The sequence below is a fragment of the Schistocerca nitens genome, chromosome 4, assembly GCF_023898315.1.
Source record: "Schistocerca nitens isolate TAMUIC-IGC-003100 chromosome 4, iqSchNite1.1, whole genome shotgun sequence".
Taxonomy (NCBI): Eukaryota; Metazoa; Arthropoda; class Insecta; order Orthoptera; family Acrididae; genus Schistocerca; species Schistocerca nitens.
This window is the reverse complement of record NC_064617.1, coordinates 759,320,505-759,335,163: the sequence shown is the minus strand read 5'-3', so window position 1 is coordinate 759,335,163 and position 14,659 is coordinate 759,320,505. Positions and strand designations below refer to the sequence as shown.

General features: G+C 50.1%; 1 pseudogene; it reads right to left on the bottom strand.

Moving 5' to 3' along the window:
• Positions 1-11,140: 11,140 nt before the first annotated feature.
• Positions 11,141-11,258, bottom strand: LOC126254113 (5S ribosomal RNA; annotated as a pseudogene).
• Positions 11,259-14,659: the final 3,401 nt, after the last annotated feature.

The window sequence follows — 14,659 nt, the reverse complement described above, 5'->3', positions numbered from 1 at the left end:
ATTGGCTCTAAGTGCTACTATGAGATAAAGAGGTTTGTACAGGAGAGGAAATTGCTGCGGGCCACATCGGACCAATGAGAAGAATGTAACTCTTCAGGCTTTCCCGGCGATCTAATGACATCTTGGGTTGTTGGGTGTTCTGCCGGATATCAGCGTCGTACTTGCACGATATTTCGGTCACGTAGCTCGTAACCTTCATCAGGTGCGACCTGAGACTGCTCCTCGAGTGGACCTGGTCCAGTATTTATGCCTATGGCCTTCCCCCTCCACCAACGGCTGCAGGCGCTTCCTCTGTGGTCCGCGCCCATTCCCTGCGACCTGCTGGAGCGTTGCTGCTCCGTTTTCCGTCCGCTGCGGTTCTAGGTGTTCCCTCTGCCGTCCGCGCCCACCAACCCCGCTCCTGGGCGTTTCATCTACGGTCTGGGGTACCAAGCGTTCCCACTGCGGTCCGCGCCCGCTCACCACGACCTGTTGGAGCGTTGCCGCTCCGTTTTTCGTCCACTGCGGCTCTGGATGTTCCCTCTGCGGTCCGCGCCCACCAGTCCCACTTCTGGGTGTTCCATCTTCGGTCTGGTGCTCCTGGCAGTCCGTCAGGGGCTCGTTTTCCATCTCCATGTCTCTGGTTCTTCTGTTTGTGCAGTGTTGCAGCTGGCCCCGTTGCTCCTTTAACAATTCCAGAGCCGGATCCCAGACTCTGCTTAGCTGGTACCCTGTCCACAGAGGAAGCGCCTGCAGCCGTTGGTGGAGGGGGACGGCCATAGGCATAAATACTGGACCAGGTCCACTCGAGGAGCAGTCTCAGGTCGCACCTGATGAAGGTTACGAGCTACGTGACCGACATATCGTGCAAGTACGACGCTGATATCCGGCAGAACACCCGACAACCCAAGATGTCATTAGATCGCCGGGAAAGCCTGAAGAGTTACATCTAAAGTCTCTACGGGGAGGAGATGTATCAGAATATCAAGAAGCTGGACAAGCTTCGGCAGAAGAAAGGGAAGATGCTGAGTTCTCTCAATTTTTTGCTGAGGTGTCGAGATGGAGAAGTGGTACCAGTATTTGCCAGAATTATACATCACATCAACTCCAGAGCGGCGAACAAGATAAAACGCAGAGCCAGCATGGCACTGGTGAGAGAGAGGATTCGAGATATGCGCCACAGGTTAGATGTTGTGGCCAGGGAGCTGTTACACATTCATCTGTACATGGCAGCCTCCTTAACAAGAGAAGATTGGGATTGGGTAGACCGTGCCTCCTGGTCTTTAGCTGAGTGTGCTAGAAGGAATGCCTCATCTTGCCAATCTGCAAAGTTTGACCGCATGAGTAAGAAAGCACAGCAGATGGAAGAGACACGCACTGTGACGAATCTGAGTGGCATACAGTTTGATGATACAACCTTAAAGGTACTCAGCAAGGGTCTCAACTTTGCTACGACCCCTAGAAATGTACCCATTTCAGGTTTCGTCAGTGCAGTAGAGCAAGTTGCAGCCACACTTCCACCTAATGTGGCAGAGGAAGTCCGCCGAGAGACCTGCAGGGCCCTCACCAAGGCCAGGCCGCCGAAATCGAACATCACAACCGAGGAGAGGCTTGCACTCAAGAAACTCCGGGAAGACAACAGCATTGTGGTACTGCCAGCAGACAAAGGGAACTCCACTGTCATCTTGCAGCGGGTGGATTATGATGAGAAAGTACACCAACTTCTGGAGGACCCTGCATACAGAATTCTGGAGTGTGACCCCACGGACAAGGTGGCCAAGAAGACTAGTGCTCTCTTGAAGGAAACAGGGATGCCCGATAAGATCATCAGACAACTACTTGAAAAAGCGCCAGTGCCACCTAGACTGTATGGTGCGCCTAAAATACACAAGGAGGGCGTGCCCCTACGTCCAATTGTCAGTAATATTGGGGCACCTACGTACACAACAGCCAAGTACTTGAAAGGTCTCCTGTCTCCATATGTGGGCAAATGTATTCACCACATCCGCAACTCAGAAGATTTCCTGCAACGCCTCAAGCAACTGCACATCACAGATTCGGACATCATGGTCAATTTTTCTTGTGGTATCGCTGTTCACCAGGGTCCCACTGAAGGACTCACTAGAACTGATTGCAGAGAAATTTGACGGTGCTCTGTTGGACCTGTTCAGTCATACACTGACATCCACGTATTTCCTGTACAGAAACCAATATTACGAGTAAACTGAAGGTGTAGCTATGGGCAGCCCACTGTCCCCTGTGGTTGCCAACATGTTTATGGAGAGTTTTGAGGAGAGGGCATTGGAGACAGCCACATTTAAACCCACATGCTTCTTTAGGTATGTGGATGACACCTTCGTGATCTGGCCACATGGGATGGACAGGCTCAATGAGTTTCTTGAACATCTTAACTCATGCCACCCTAATATCAAGTTCACCATGGAACTGGAGAAGAATGGCTAGCTGCCATTTCTGGATGTACTAGTCCAGAGGAAAGCAGATGGATCAATTGGCCACAGTGTGTACCGAAAACCAACACACACTGATTTATATCTGCAGGCCAGCAGCTGTCACCACCCTGCACAGAAGAATGGGGTTCTGAAGACTTTGGTCCACAGAGCACATGCCCTGTCAGACCAAGAGAATCTACCTATAGAGATAGAACGTCTCAAAACTGTTTTCTCCAAGAATGGATACACGGACAGACAAATTGAGAGGGCACTCCAACCAGCCACCATACCACAGGTTCCTGAAGAAGACCAAGATGAAACAAAGAAGGTGGCATATCTGCCCTATGCTGGCTCTATTTCTGCCAGAATCAGTAGGATCCTCCGTAAACACAATATCAAGTGTGTTTTCTGTCCATCCAACAAGATTGGAGGACTGCTGGGGAGTGTCAAAGACGACCTGGGGTTACGAAAACCAGGGATTTACAATATACCTTGTCAATGTGGCAGGTCCTACATTGGCCAGACGACAAGAACTGTGGAGATCAGGTGCAAAGAACATCAGAGGCACACTAGATTAAGACAGGTGACTAAGTCAGCCATTGCTGAACACTGTCTAGAACTAGATCATGCCATGAAGTATGAGGATACCAGGATTCTAGCACAAACACCCAGATTTTGGGACAGTGTTATAAGAGAATCGATAGAAATTAAACTGGCTGACGATCTTATGAACCGTGACACAGGGTACCAGCTAAGCAGAGCCTGGGATCCGGCTCTGGAATTGTTAAAGGAGCAACGGGGCCAGCTGCAACACTGCACAAACAGAAGAACCAGAGACATGGAGATGGAAAACGAGCCCCTGACGGACTGCCAGGAGCACCAGACCGAAGATGGAACACCCAGAAGTGGGACTGGTGGGCGCGGACCGCAGAGGGAACATCCAGAGCCGCAGTGGACGAAAAACGGAGCGGCAACGCTCCAGCAGGTCGTGGTGAGCGGGCACGGACCGCAGGGGGAACGCTTGGTACCCCAGACCGTAGATGAAACCCCCAGGAGCGGGGTTACCTACCTACCTTCTACCTTACGGGTCTGCCCTGACCCGTGCAGGGGCAGGCTAAGCAGTCTTCTGCTATTCCTGCGTAAACCTTACACTTTGGAAGTGCTGCCTCTCGTAATGGATTGGCCTCTGATTTTCTTGGATGTAGATGTCCTGTCTCTGTTGCGGGAGTTTTCATTCCCGCAACAGGTCAGGCCAACGAGTTGTTGGCCTGTGGTGTGTAGGGTGGCCCAGTTCCCTGATGAGCCGGTTTTCGGACTGTTCGGTCCGCTCGTAGAACGCCCGCGCCGATTGCTTGAAGCGGTCGCGGAGGAGGGGGATTCCCGTCTGCTCGTGTAGCCGAGCGGTCGAATATAACCTTGGCAGGCGCAGAGCGAGCTTGAGCGCCCTGTTCTGCACCCTCTGCAGCTTGCTGATGTGTGTTTCGGCCGCGTTGCCCCACACCACAGCCGCGTACTCCAGCACTGGACGTACCAGCGCCAGATACAGCGTGATGCCGTGGTGAGGTGGCAGCGCAGACGAGGGATTGAGCAGAGGGTACAGGACGCGTAGGCGCCCTATCGCTCTGCCCCTGACGTCCTCGATGTGGGGCTTCCATGTCAGCTTGTGGTCCAATGTGACACACAGGTAGCGGCCAGTCTTGCTCCATGGGACGGGGCTGCCCATGATGGTGACTGGCGGAAGATCAGGCGGCAGTGGTCGTCTCGTGAAGACCACCGCCTGGCTCTTCGCCGCGTTTTGCTTGAGGCGCCACTTGGTCGACCAGGCGCCAAGGGCCTCGCAACCTCTTTGGAGAAGACGGCGCATCTCGACCGCCTTCATGCTCCGCACGAACAGCGCAGTGTCGTCGGCATATAGCGCCAACTTCACCGGCGTCACGCGCGGAGCGTCGGCGGTGTATAGGGAGTACAGTAGGGGCCCAAGGACGGACCCCTGCGGCACTCCAGCACGGATGTGTCGATGGGTGGATGTCCCATCGTCCAGTCTGACATGGAAGGACCGCTCGGCTAGGTATGAGCGGAGGAGGACTCCGTGCGACGTCGGTACCCCGTGCACGAAGAGTTTGTACACGAGGCCGTCGTGCCACACGGAGTCGAATGCCCTGGAGACGTCCAGGAACACCGCCCCAAGGTATTCCCGAGTCTCCAGGGCGCGCATGGCTTCTTCTACCAGCCGCATCAGCTGGTGGACGGTGGAATGGCCCCTCCTAAAACCGAACTGCTCATCAGGGATGATGCCTTCTGCTGACACGTGGCGGAGCAGTCGTCTGGCGTACAGGCGCTCGAACATCTTCGAGAGCGCTGGCAGCAGGCTGATGGGCCTGTAGTTGGCGGCGTCCCGTGGGTCCTTGTTCGCCTTGGGGATTGCCACCACCTCTGCATGTTTCCATACAGTGGGGTAGACCCCAGAGCGAAGGACCTGATTGAAGATGCCCGCCAGGAACGGGTATGCACCCGCCGGCAGGCTCCTCAGCAGATGGTTGGTGACGCCGTCAGCACCGCCAGCCTTCTTGGTGTTGAGCGCTGTAATCTGCGCGGCCACCTCCTCGTCGGAGATGGGGTCGATCACGTCCTCGTCGTCCCTGGCTTCCAGGAAGACAGGGAGCTGCTCTTCAACCCGGTGGAGGTGTTCTTCGTCTACGTTGTCATCCACCGGGGTGAATGACAGCTCGAAGTGGTCCGCCAGAGCGCCTGCTTTGCCGTCGGGGCTGCAGACGACGTCTTGTCCGACGAGCAGAGGCGGGACGCGCTGCCTTCTGCGAAGAAACGACTTCACAGTCCGCCACGCGCTGCCGTCCTCAGGGTTCAGGGAGGCGACGAAGTCCGCCCAGATGTTGTTTCTGTGCGCCTCAGCCGCCGCTTTGATGTCTCTCCGCATGCGGTTGAGGCGCCGTTTCGTCGCGGGTTGGCGGGTGAGCTGCCACTCCCGGAAGAGGCGGTTCTTCTCCCGTATTGCGTCCCGGATGTGGGGCGGCAGGTTACGGGAGAAGTCCCTGGTACCCTGTGGAGGGGGAGGGGAGGCCGCGTCGGCTGCTTGCAGCAGCTGGCGGGTGAGGAATTGAAGGGCGGCATCCGCCCCCACTGCCGCGGGGTCAGGTGCGTCCGCCAGAGACGCCAGGACATTGTCCTGGAATCGTTCGCCGTCCAGGCGCCGGTACGTCTGCCGACGTGGCGGGAGCGTGGCTCCAGCGATGTCGATCTCGTAGACCACCGGCAGGTGGTCGGACGACATCGCACACCGCGTGGTGGCGGTCGTGTGGTGCCCGATGCCTTTGATGACGGCGATGTCGAGCACGTCAGACCGCCCTCTGGCCGGGAAGATGGTGTGTTCCCGTGGGCCCAGGACCAGGGCGCCATTCCTCTGGGCAGCGCGAAGAAGTCGGCGGCCGCTGACGTTCGTGAGGCGGGAGTTCCATTCCGGGTGCTTCGCATTGAAGTCACCCGCAATGAAGGTCCTACCCCCAAACGTCAACAGCGCGTCGACGTCCGCCTCCTGGAGGTGTCCACGCGGCCGCCTGTATGCGGCCACGAAGGTTATTTGCCCCGCAGCCGTGGTGACGTTCACCCCGGTGGCTTCCAGGGTGGCCATGGCTGGGAGCAGCACCTGGTGGTGCCGGAGTGAGGCGCGGACGTAGATGGCGGTACCCCCGCCTGCCGTCGGCCTGTCGTTCCGGTAGCAAACATAGTTTGCTACCTTCACGTTAACTCCTGGCTTGAGGTGAGTTTCGCAGATCAGACACAGGTCGATGGACTCGTCCTGCATGAACTGACGAAACTCACCTTGTTGCGGGAACAGGCTGTTGGCATTGAAGCCACAGATGGTCAGGCCATGTATAAGGACGTTATCCATGGTGTGGCTTCGTGGGGACGGTAGCGGCCTGGAGGGCCCCCGTTACGGCGGTGACAAGCACCGGCAGTTGCTGCAGCAGGGCAGAGAGGGAGCTCATCAAAGCTCCCAGGTCCGCTGCTACAGCTCCTGGTGTTGCGGCTGGAGGTGCCGCAGTTGCGGCTTGCGGCGTGGCTGTGGTGGGGGGACGGGTTTGTCGTCCACCCTGGTGTTGGTCGTCCTGGGTGCCGGCTGCCTGGTTAGGCGCCGTGATGGCCGGGAAGTCCACCTGCCGCCCCCTGGGGGCGCCCGAAGACGCCCCCTTGGTGGCAGAGGCGAAGCTGGTGCCTGGTTGCACCTTTCGTGCAGGTGCCGCACGTCCTTGCTGCTGTGGGCGGCGCTTGAACGCGGCGCAGCCTCTGTAGCTCGCCACATGTGGCTCGCTACAGTTGCAGCACTTGGGCGTCTCCTCCCTCTTCTTTGTGCAGTCCCGACTCTGGTGGGAGTCGGCGCACTTGACACAGCGGGCAGGCATCGTGCAGTAGCGTGCCACGTGGTCAAGGCCTTGGCAGGAGAAGCACTGGGCGCGCCTCCCCTTGGCCTTGAGCGGCTCCACCTCCACTCCGATCCTGGCCACCATCTGTAGCTGGAAAATCTTCCGATTTTCGTAGTTGTCCGGGAGGACAACTAGGAAAAGTGGCATGGGTCTCCTCGTCCTAGGAGACTTCATGAGTGTGACCGTGCTGGCCATGTAGCCCAGCCCGGCTAGTTCCCTCTTCAGGTGTTCGGTCTCCATTTTCAGCGGAAGGCGGTGGAAAACCACCTTCAGCTGCTTCACTGGCTCAGCATTGTGGGTGAAGCAGTGAAGCTTCTCCACCTCTATGAGCCGCATGGCGGCTCGGTACTCCTCCATCGTGCTGACCCAGACTCTGTACAGGTCCCGGCCAGCACATTTTATCTTGGCGGAGGTCGTCACCGCCTGAAACTTCTCGAGGAAGGACTGGTACGTGTCCTTCCACGATATAGTGATCGGTGGCGGAGCGGGTGCCCGCCTCTTGGGTGCCTCAGCAGCATCCATGTCCTCCTGCTCTTCGGGTACGTCGACGAATGCGTTCGCCGTCGGCAGCGGCTGCACAGTCTCAAGCCGTTTGGCCCGAGCAGTGTGCCGCCGCTTCGGGACAACGAAGCCGTCGTCGGTCTGCTGTTCTGCCTCAGAGGGGGCAGGAGCTTCCGGCATCTTCTTCTTCTGGCTCCGCCTGAAAGAAGAATCAGAGATTGCGGAGGACTCGTCCTCCTCCGCCGCTGCAGGCCTCTTTCTAGAGGGCTGCGATGTGTCCATGGCAACCTCCTCGATCAGGTCGCCGAGGTTAGCCTCAGGGATCGTGCTGTCATGTGGCAGGACAGTGACGTCTTCTGTCGTCACGCCTGGCGGTACAGCGATCGGTTTATCTGTGGTCTCTTGACTGGAAGAGACCGGAGTGGCAGTCAGCAGTACACCAGTTTCTTCCGTAACTGGGCCTGGTGGTGCAACACTCAACGGGGCCGCCGCTGGCAGAACAGTGTCGTCTTCCCTCGACACGCCTGGCAGGGCTCCCGTCGGTACTCTCTCCTCTTCGAATTCCACGTGACCGATTGACATCAGATGACGTAGGAACCGGCGGTATACTCGTTCATAGAAATCGTGTTTGGGATTTTTCCCGCCCTCCGATATTCCGGTCATAACGACGAACAGCTGCTCCGCCGTGAGCGGGCTAGTGCGCCTTGGCTGTGCCATTGCGACGTCAGTTGTCTGTTGCTGCGTCGTCGTACGTGGGGGGCCGGACGGGGCCGCCGACGGGGCTGGCTCGGTCGCCCGCGCCAGTCCCGCCGGGCAGCGGTCCGCCACACCCTGCGCCTGAGTAGCGTGGTCCTGCTCGCACGGCATGCTAACTCGGAATGGCGGGAGCGGGGTTGGTGGGCGCGGACGGCAGAGGGAACACCTAGAACCGCAGCGGACGGAAAACGGAGCAGCAACGCTCCAGCAGGTCGCAGGGAATGGGCGCGGACCACAGAGGAAGCGCCTGCAGCCGTTGGTGGAGGGGGAAGGCCATAGGCATAAATACTGGACCAGGTCCACTCGAGGAGCAGTCTCAGGTCGCACCTGATGAAGGTTACGAGTTACGTGACCGAAATATCGTGCAAGTACGACGCTGATATCCGGCAGAACACCCGACAACCCAAGATGTCAATGAGAAGACTGATAATCCAAAGAAAAATAATGTCTACAGCAGCTGGGCTCCCCTATCCCCAAAAGTAATAACCCTGTGAGCACATCTATGGTAGCGTGCTTTAGCTTCCGCAGCTGGCAATCTTAGCAAATTAACTATTCGACAGTATTCAGCTGACACTACACTTGGGATAAGTGATTGCGGTAGGATATTCAGTTTTACGAACATCATTTACGTTAGTATTGAAAATTCACTGACGAGAGGATAGTGGGAAGTGCAAACATAAGCATTCTCTCGAAACGATGGTCGCAGTTATACAGGCATTAGAATTCTGCTCTCTGGGAAAGCATTACGCTTGACTCTAATACGAAGGTGAAATTGTATTCTTCTCTGATGTGTTAGAAGACTCCTTATGATTTTCTTACGTCATTAGTTACATATCGCCCTATAGATTAGAGTTAAAGTTACGAGCTTCCTAAATATTTTGGTTACCTTACGTAAGGAATACATTTTTGTAAATAAAATTACCGTGCCATTAGAATGAAAATATTACAGTCGACGCTTCCGCCATATCCTGATAAACTGTTATGATATTGTAACATGTAATGATATTAATCCTAAAGTCACACTGGCATACGCGGGATGAGGTCATTTATAGCTATCAGATTGCTACGAAATATGGAAGAAGACTTGTTAGTTGTCAAAGATTGGTCATAAACCTGAAAATCATAAGGAAAATTGCAAAACAAAGTTGAGTTTAGGTGAAGGTCAATTGTAGCGTGATGCAATACCTTAAATAAGCAGTTTTCAACGACACAAAATTATTGTCACATATGCAAAACAGAACGATTTATCATTTGTGACGCTCGACTAATGCATTGAGGGTGACTGGTGTTAAAAAAGGAAATAAATGTTGATTTACTGTCAGTTTTCAGTAACGACGTTTCCTATGGTCTTATTAGGTGTTGCATTGAAATCAATTTACATGTTATCCGTTTTATTGTGAGCACTCATCCCATATGGCTCCGTTCTTAGTTGATTATACTCACATTCGGTTTGCAATAACAACACCCAATTGGAATAAGCCATTAAATTAATAGAAGCATGAGTGCTCGTATTTCCGCAGTATAATCTGCTGTTCAAATTTGCTAACTCTGTCGCATTTGTTAGATCAGCTAAGGGGCCTCTTTCGTTTCTTGCGTCTACATTGTACCACGACTCGAATCGTCTCCAGTTTTTTTAAACTTTTTTGCAACAACTGATTTTCTGATTACTTCTATCCAACACTTATCCGCCATTAATCAACTAACTTTGCTTCATTGGGTATTCGTTTCTGCATACGTTCGCTTTTCCCACAGGACTTGAAAGAACTATCACTCTTGAATGTCATTTGAATGACAGTGTTAACTACTTTCACTCAACATTCAACTAACATAATTATTATTAACCGTCGCGACAATTCCTGCATGAAACCGTATAGGGACGTGGAGGGACGTGCTTCAGCATCGACAACAGTTTTGATACAGAAGACAAGGCGACCTGGACGAACCCCTTGTTGTACCAATGTCTGCAGCAGCTGAGTCCACAGAAGATGTTAATTCATGTAATATTTTGCAACATTATTAAGCTTCACTGATCATTTCTTATCTATCATGACAATGATCATTTGATTACAGCTTTTCTTTAGTTAAAGCGTAGCAAAAACTCAATATTCAGTCGGGACCTTTCACAGTCTCCGGTCATTTGCCTGGATCTTTCAGTGCCCAATGCTTTCCCATCAATACATTCAATACAACCTATTTTAAGCGTAATACACCGGTGACACGGCGCGGATGAGAGATAGACGAGTGGGAGGCTTCGTTTGGCTATGGGGCGCAGAAGACATTTTTCCCTTTGCTCCCTCCGCCCTCTTGTAGAAAACTGAATGTACTTTCAAGCGGTGTGGATGTCTTTTTATTATAACATGTATATTATTCGAATTTAGGGGAGAGAGGTTTGGTATTTTTAACTTTTTGGCAGACGAGTAAAAATACCTACCATTCAGCGTGGTCATCTTCGAAAAACATATAGTTTTAGAGATGCACGAGACCTAAGAATGTGGGGACAATTTGACGTTTTTCTTTGTGAAGCAAATATTCCAGAAGGCAGAAAACACGAAATTCTGATTCAACACCCAAAAACCATATAAAACTGCGGAGAAATGGCTTCAGCTATTTTCTTAAGGGAAAAACATAATTTGTCTGGTCTGAAACACTTGCGTCCGACTCTGACATTTCAATCAAGTATGTAGACAGATTTTTCGCACTGTCTAGCTCGATGAACTTACAGACACCTAGCGCAAATTCCCATGCCTATCATAAGATATCTAGGGAAACATTTTTTTGAGCTCAAAGGAATATTAAAGTAAACGAAACTCCTCCCGAACGGGCCATGAAGGCCCAACGGCACCGACCGGCCGCTGTGTCATCCTCACCCCACAGGCGTCACTGGATGCGGATAGGGAGAGGCATGTAGTCAGCACACCGCTCTCCCGGCCGTATGTCAGTTTTCGAGACCGGAGCCACTACTTCTCAATCAAGTAGCTCCTCAGTTTGCCCCACAACGGCTGAGTGCACCCCGCTTGCCAACAGCGCTCGGCAGACCGGATGGTCACCCATCAAAGTGCTAACCCAGTCCGACAGCGCTTAACTTCCGTGATCTGACGGGAACCGGTGTTACCACTGCAGCAAGGCCGTTGGCCAAAGGAATGTTCATCACTATTAAAAGTAAATGCAAGAGAAAAGTTCATTTGTTGAACGTTATTTGTTTCAGATTTTTAGGAAGTAATCAGTGACTGATGTCAAACGATAATTACCAACCCCAGTACATATACGGCTTAATGGTCGGGCGCTGACTTAACTACCTATTCATACGAAGATGCGCAAACATTGACACTACTGTCACGCCGCAATGAATGTGATTAGAGAACGTGACATATGCTAGAACACTCTGTGCCTTTCGAAACAGCTCAAATCAAGTTAGGTTTTCTGTGTAGTAGGATGCGGATATAAATATTTTTCGATAATTCAGCGATAATTCGAATAGGTGTCACAAAGTAAACGATAGTTGTACTAATGTTGTCATGTAGATCTTAATGGTTTGCACAAAAATATGTAACAGGCACACTGAACAGTCGTATCAAACAGTCAACTATTATCACTGAGTTCATAAGAGTATAAAAAGCTTCGTGTAATTAAAATAAAATTGTTATTTTTAATGGGAAAGCAAGCATTGCCGGCAATTAAACTCAAGTTAGAGAAGCAGAGAAACACTGCATTTACCTGGTATTAGTCACTACAACCACTTCAGTCAAATGCTATCCACTTTAATGAGCACAAATGAGCTTCGAATTTAAGATCATTCGGTTTTAATTACAACTATTTTATAGGTAGCAAAATATGAGACATTTTCATGAATGAATGAAAAGTAAAGTACCATCACACTTTAAAGGTGTATGTCACGTGCCTATGTAATATTTTGCACAAAGAGATTCAAACGTCTAGCCTTAGACTTGAAGAACAATGTAATAATTCCAGATCCAAAGACGGCAAGTGTGAATATTCTCGAATCCTCACTATAAGCTTTAACGGAAACTTGCAAGTTTTCTAGAAAAAATAAGATACAAAATGAAACTTTCTTCACATAATGTACTATTTGCTTTAAGGATCGTGACTTTTTCTTTCAGAGTGAAAATTGGTTCTCAGGGGCGATTAAGTAATTGAAATGTCATCTTTTTGTAATTTCACGTCAACAACCATCTGTCAAAAATAAATAATAAATTACTTCATATTATATTTCTAGAAGATAAATGTTGCGAGCAAAAATACATCATACCCTCTAATTTAACCTGCATTTATAGTCATTTTCAGACGCTTGTAAGAACTGTTTTACTAACAACAGTGCTATCTCTCTCTCTCTCTCTCTCTCGCACACACACACACACACACACACACACACTCACACTCACACACACGCACACACAAAGAAGATTTTAAATGTATTTTGATGCGATGAAATGATCAGTTCAATTCAGTTGCCTCTATAGAGCCCTGTCCTCGGTATTTTAAATGTATTTAAAACAGACAATAAATCAAGAACACGTCAAAAGGAACTACGTAAGATACCAGATAAAACACTAAGAACAGTGCTCTGATAAACCTTAGTGTTTGATTAGAGAACTGCCGTCACTTGAAGCAGAGAATTTCGTGACTAGCTCGAACTTGCACGGACGTAGTGTGTTTGCATATTCTTATTTAGCAAGCACCGTCTTTTTGTCCAGCATTATCTGTTATGTTAGTGGGCTTTAGCCATATACGTCACCGACATAATTTTTTCTTTCGGGCTCGTTGCTGAGCTGTCTACGACTGTTACGTGCTGTACGTGTCAGTGGCGTCAACGATCTCATTTAACTTCCTGAAATTTTAATTCCCTAACTTGTCACTTCGCTTACATGCTTGTCCATACGGCTACACAAAATTATTCAGCTGCAATGCGACCCTCGCGACAACGTAGAATTTTTTTCCGTAACGGTATCAACGTTTCAGTTGTATTACGGCAACATTTTTGCATACATCCTGCCAGCATTACGTTATTATACAGCGTTTCTATTACTTCTGAAACCACTTACTTTCCAACAATGTACATGATAATCTATTATTCCGTCCCGATCCCATCATTAGCCAACATTTCCAAAATAGTTACGTGAACCAAAAAAATTTTGTGTCTCCCAACCAAGTTAAAATTGGGACATCAGTGACCAAGATTAGCTCTAGTAACTCGAGTAAGCGTGATGCGAGATATGTCCACTGAGTGCCGTTTGGTTGTATAAAACAAACGTGTACATATATAGAAAAAATTTTTATTGTACAAAAATCTACAGCTGTTAAACTACTTTTCTACACAGCTTCCGAAATTTTGTAGGCACTTGTCATAGCGTGGCACAAGTTTTTGTATGCCTTCTTCATAGAAGGTTGCCGCCTGTGTATTCAGCCATGTGGAAATTTGTTCCTTCAGCTCGTCATTATCGTTGAAGTGCTGACCACCAAGGTCAGATTTTAGGTGTAAGAAGAGTTGAAAGTCGCTAGGAGCGAGGTCCAGGCCGTACGGAGGATGGTCAAACGCATCCCAGTGAAATTGAAATTCTCGTAAGACTTGTTTGGTCGCATTCGCCGTGTGAGGTCGGGAAATATCGTGAAAAAAGAAACACCACCTTTTGACAGTAATCCTCGGCGTTTGTTGTGTATTGCGTGGTAAGAAATCAATCAGCAAAATGCCTTTACTATCCCAAAAAAACGGTGCACATATTTTTCGAGGTGTCAAGATTTTCTTAAGCTTAACCTTCGTTGGGGATAAAGTGTGCCTCCATTCCACTGATTGTCGTTTTGTTTCAGACATGTCGTACGATACCGAAGTTTCATCCCCCATGACTATCCGAGAAAGAAATCTATCGCCTTCTTCATTGTGGCGTCTCAAGAACTGATGTGCACTGGCCCTCCATTGTTTTTGTGTTGTTCAGTAAGAATTTTGGATACCCAACGTAAGCAAAGTTTTCGAAATTTCAGTTTTTCAGTGAAAATTTCATGAATTAGTGATCGTCAGATATGCTGAACTTCCATAGCAAGGGCACTAAGTGTAAACTTACTGTTGTGCTTAATCTTCTCTTCAATTGCGTGAACCAGTTCATCAGTAACTACAGACGGGCGTCCACTTCGTTCTTCATCGTGCACTTGATCACGTCCTTCATTGAACAGTCTGACCCATCTTCTAACCACTGAATCACTCATAGGATTTTGTCCGTAAACCTCGCAGATTTCCCGATGAATTTCCTTTGGTTTAACCTTCTTTGCATTAAGAAATCGAATCACAGATCTCATTTCACACGAGGCGACATTTTCAATTACGGCTGACATAGCACACGTCAGCAGCAGCGATCCGAATATGGCGTACATGTCTTCCCCTTGAGTCACAGTAACTGCCGCACATGCTCGGAATTCCGATCGTAGCGGATAGAAACAGAAACGAAACTTACTTTGTGGACGACCCTCATATTAGAATATCTGTTCAAACATAAACTGTGTATACACATTTAGAGATTTTTTTGC